The 5,150-nt window shown below is 32.8% G+C and overlaps 1 pseudogene; it reads left to right on the top strand.

Moving 5' to 3' along the window:
• The first annotated feature begins 4,360 nt into the window (after positions 1 to 4,360).
• On the top strand, positions 4,361 to 4,479 carry LOC112474274 (annotated as a pseudogene).
• Positions 4,480 to 5,150: the final 671 nt, after the last annotated feature.

The raw sequence follows: 5,150 nt of genomic DNA, 5'->3' as shown, positions 1-5,150 counted from the left end.
CAACTAGCAGGCCAGTCACGGTATCGCTCAATTACATATCCAGGTAAATAATCTGCAAATTGACAAACCCTGTAAGGGGATTTTCAGCATTTCCAATTTGTTAATCCATGATAAATGCCTGTCAGAGGCTGGACAAAGCCCAGGACCTTTCATATTTTGACGCTCCTGATTTGTTGAAATGCTTAAAGGAGAGTTACCAAAATTGTTTTATATTTAAAATATAGCATTTAAAATGCTATATTTATAGTACTAACACCTAACACAGTACTATAAACACACACACACACACACACACACACAATATTCAATGCTATATGATTGTCTACGTAAAAAATATATTCATAAGACTGTCAATTTACAGTGCACTCCCAGTGGCATGACCCCGGGCACTGTAGTTCCCTCCTCTCTGACTTGTCAGGATATCTCTGTGACTGGACATGTGAAGGCCTTTGGTGAGCTCAAGGCCTAGGAGAGGAGCCCACTGTCCTCTCTCATCCACACTGGGCTCAGGGGTATCCAGCAACTGCTGGCACAAAAATAAAAGACCCTGTCTCTGCCCTCCTCTAGCTGCTCGTTAAAAAATTCTAAGAAAGGGCACGTTAAAATTACCAAGAACCCAATTCAGTGCTTAAATCATTTTTTTCTAAACCACATTTTTTGTTACAATTTAAGTTCTTCTCTCCTCAACCTGACCTCAGTGAAGATTAGTGATTCTACCTTGAAGAATTTTGAAAGTGTATTGTCACTCTCCACCAACCTCACTTTTTTTTTTTTTAGGTAGCCCTAATTCCTTTAAATTTCTTCTGTGAGTCTTGGACTATTTTTATCCTTTGAAACACTGAAATTATCACATTCAGTGCTTGAAGTAAAGATAGTAAAGAGAAATAATTTGATTTGCACATTATTTTAAACAAAGAAATACATGTGATTGATTTAATCACATACAGAGTACAAAGTTCTACTGTAAAGAAATGTCACCATTTGCCTATCTCTTTACTAGATATTGTAGAATGGGTCTTCATGTAATATTCTTAATATAAAAAGAGCTTTTATAAATCAATGAGAAACGGAATATGGAAAAAATTAACAAAGAGCAAGAAGAGGAAATTTCTAAAAGAATAATTATAAGTACTCAATTATCATATGAAAAAGGTTTGCCTTAAAAAGAAGTTATCTTCAGTATGCAACAAAATGCATAATAAAAACAGTAATGAGATACTATTTTTCATCTTCCAGTCTGGCATAATCTTTTTTAAATGATAGTAGTTGACGGTGAGGGTGCTGGGAGATCAGTTCTCCTCACACCTCTGTGAGAGTGCAGACTGATAGTATCTTTTCTTGAGGGCAATTTTACAACATAGATTAAAAGCTTTAACATCATACTTTTAACATAGTAATTCCGCTCCTAGGAATTTATCATGGATGTGTAGAAATACAGAAACATTTATGACGATCCTGTTCATGATGGTAGGAAATGAAACAACCTCAGTGTCTGAAATTGAGGAGAGTGGCTGAGTAGAGTATAATCTGCCCAAATGAAGAAAACTCTGTTCTATTAAAAATCATGTCATAAAGAATATTTAATGATAGAGATATTGTCTAAATGTGTTAAGTGAAAAAATACAGGTTACCAACCATTAGCTATAACATGATACATTTTATATTCATGATACTTTAAAGTATAGAATAAATGTGTATAGAAAAATGTCTGAAGGGAAATATTCTGCAATATTTACAGTCATATATCTGGGTAGAAGAAATATCAATAATTTTTACTTTTAACTTATGTTTATCTATATTTTCTAAATTGCTTAAACAGATATTACTTTTTATAATTAGATAAATAATATTAATAAGGAAATAAATGTACCCCGATCTCAAGGAGTTTACAACTCCATAGCATATAATGGCACAAACTTTTTTTTTTTTTTTTGATGATTGTAAACCTAGTGGGTGTTTTGGGTAAAAGCCACAAAATTTTATTTAAAGGTATTCATTAAATGTAGACCTAAATATGATTTAACTTTTGCATATTTATAAGGCTTTCACTTAAATAAGCTCCTAGGTTTTTGAAGAAAAATTCTGTATTCTTCACTTTTTATTCAAAATATAATTACAGCAACTATATAGAATCCTATATACTTAACCTGTATATGATTTAAGCACAGCTCGGGAAGTTATATAAATTTCAAAGAGATAAGGACAAATGTTTTCATCTGATTGGCTGATGGACAATAATGGGTACAGGACTTTTAATAATGTTGTTTAGTAGAATCAGCAGTGTAATTTTCTTTAAACCTGAGTCCAGATGTCCATCTAAGGCTTATGCCATCTCCTCTGGTATGTGGGCTGGGCTTCCCAGGCTTCTTGTTATCTGCATGCTCTGAGAGAGCCCACCAAGTCCCATGGTGGGTACAGGGACTACTCTGATTTTTGTTTCCCCTAACTCATGCTCAATACCTTCCCAAATAAACATGGCCTCAGCAATCTCAGGCACCTCTCCCCACATTAATTTTTGTTTGATTAATATTTATTTTTATATAGCATTTTTGTTGGTTATACATTTTCACTGTAGGAAATGTGGATATATAAAAGATACAGAAGATAATAAAAATCATTTGTTATCTCAATACTCTAAGAGAATCATTAACGATTTGGTGTATTTCTTTTCTCATTTAACATATTATGAACCTTTGCCCATTAAATATTTTGCCATCACTTATCCTCCTTCATAAAATTTTTAATGATGGCACAGTATTCATTCTATCTTATGGATGCCTCATGGCTGGTATAACTTCTTTCCTATTGTTGGACATCTAGGTTGTATGATAAACATCTGGCACATATATGTTTTTTAAATGTATCTGATGACCCTCATGTTAATTGTTAGGAGTCATATTGCTGGGTAAAACAGTAGGACTATTAATAAAATTTTTGTGACTATTATTAACATTTGAACTGTTTTAAAAAGATGACCAACTCTTGATTGGCTCTTTCACAAGGTACCTGTTAGCTCCTTTTTTCCCCGAGGAAGACAACGTGATGTATTATTTTTCTTTACATTTATTTTATTATAAGAAAGGATGATCATATCATATTTTCATGTATTTATTGTTCATTAATATTTCTTCTGTAAATTGCCTATTTGTTTCCTTTGCCCACGTTTTGTTCAGATATTGAGGTTTTCCTTATGATTTTCAAACTAGTTTGTGTATTAGGGATTTTAGCCTTTTATCCATTACATAAGTTAAAATATTTCCCCTAGTTTTTTTTTTGTGGTAAATATATATAACATAAAATTTGCCATATTCACCATTTTAAAATGCATAATTCATTGGCATTAATTACACTCAGATTATTATGCAACCATCACCACTATTTCCAAAAACTTTCCTCATCCCAAACAGAAACCCTGTACCTACTAAGAAATAAGGCCCTATTCTCCCCTCCCCTAATCCCTAATAATCTCTAATTTACTTTAAATTTTTATGAGTTTGCCTACCTTAGATATTTCATATACGTGAAATCATATAATATTTGCCATTTTATGTCTGGCTTATTTGACTTAGAATGTTTCCAAGATTCATTCATGTTGTAGCATGTATCAGAACATCATTCTTTTTTATGGCTAAATAATATTCCATTGTCCATATATGCCACATTTCATTTATCCATTCATCTGTTGATGGATATTTAGATTTTTTTTTCTACTTTTTGTCTATTGTGAATAATGCTGCTATAAAGTTTTACATACAAGTATCCCTGCTTTCAATTCTTTTGGTTATATACTAGGAGTGGAATTGCTAGGTCATATGGCAATTCCATGATCTACTTTTTAAGAAACTATTAAACTACTGTTACTCTTAAAACCTTATAAATATCATTAACATCTAAAAGCAGAAGCTTTCTTAGCATGAGTGGCAGGTTCATACTGTCTATCTTCCTTTTTAAAAGAGAAATATCTTAAGTGGAAATCAGAATAGTCCCCTCATTCTCATTATTGAAATATTTGCTGAGTAGATCACAATTCGGTCATTAAAGAGTTGACTTGCTGCTAATGTAGGCCTAAATATAGGTTCTATCATGAATGACCCTTGGAACTTACAAACAAACCTTAGAGGCCACTACCCATTTATTTGACCAAATTATTTTGTCTCATGACACAGAAATGCTCCATTTTATTTCTGGTACTGTAACAAAGGTTTCATTTGGTGAAGCATAAATATTTAAATACTAGCCTTGGTCTTCAGTGGTCACTGAATATGTTTTAATGTGCCAGTGCAGATCAATTTGAAGTTAGTTCTTAAAAGCATTTCTTTATTTGCATCTGAAGATACTTTTTAAATTTTTCTCTTCTTATGTCTATGGCCATGCTACCCTGAACACATGTGATCCCGTCTGATCTCGGAAGCTAAGCAGGGTCAGGCCTGGTTAGTACTTGGATGGGAGAACACTTAGGAAGACCAGGTGCTGTAGGACTGTAAAAAAAAAAAAAAATTCTCTTCTTGACTGCCCAGATATTTTGACATCAAAAAAGTGAATCTATTCATGGTGGCCAAGACATGGAAACAAGCAAAGTATCCTTAGATAGGTAATTGGATAAAGAAGATTTGGAACATGCATCCAATGGAATATTGCTCAGCCATAAGAAAAGATGAAATACTTCCATTTGTGACAACATGGATGGATCTTGAGATTATTATGCCAAGCAAAATAAGTCAGACAGAAAAAGTTTGGAACCATATGATTTCACTCATATGTAGGATATAAAAACAAAAGCAACAAATGAACAAGACAAACAAAGAAAACAAAACATTTGAGTGTGAACTGTTCATGTGGACTGAAGTGTCAAGAAATTTTAAGTTGAAGAGGAATTGTATCTACTGAAGCAAAAATATTCCTTCATCTTACTAGAGTCTAAAATAATTTCTTAAAAAATTTTTATAGCTCTCAACAGTGACCTGATTTACTCTTGTCAACATATCAAATGTTGGGGCTAATGGGACTAAAGACGAAATGAGAAATAATGTCTTACTAAAATATTAAACTGCAAGTGCCCCATGGGACACTGAGAATTATTTTGATTCAATTCATTAAAGCCCGAGAAACACAAATAACAGAAGAAGAAGCAAAGAAGAGAAGCAGAGGTA

The sequence above is a fragment of the Pteropus alecto genome, unplaced genomic scaffold (genome assembly GCF_000325575.1).
Source record: "Pteropus alecto unplaced genomic scaffold, ASM32557v1 scaffold88, whole genome shotgun sequence".
In the NCBI taxonomy this organism is placed as follows: Eukaryota; Metazoa; Chordata; class Mammalia; order Chiroptera; family Pteropodidae; genus Pteropus; species Pteropus alecto.
Note: the sequence above shows the minus strand (reverse complement) of the source record. Positions and strands in the feature narration are given on the sequence as shown.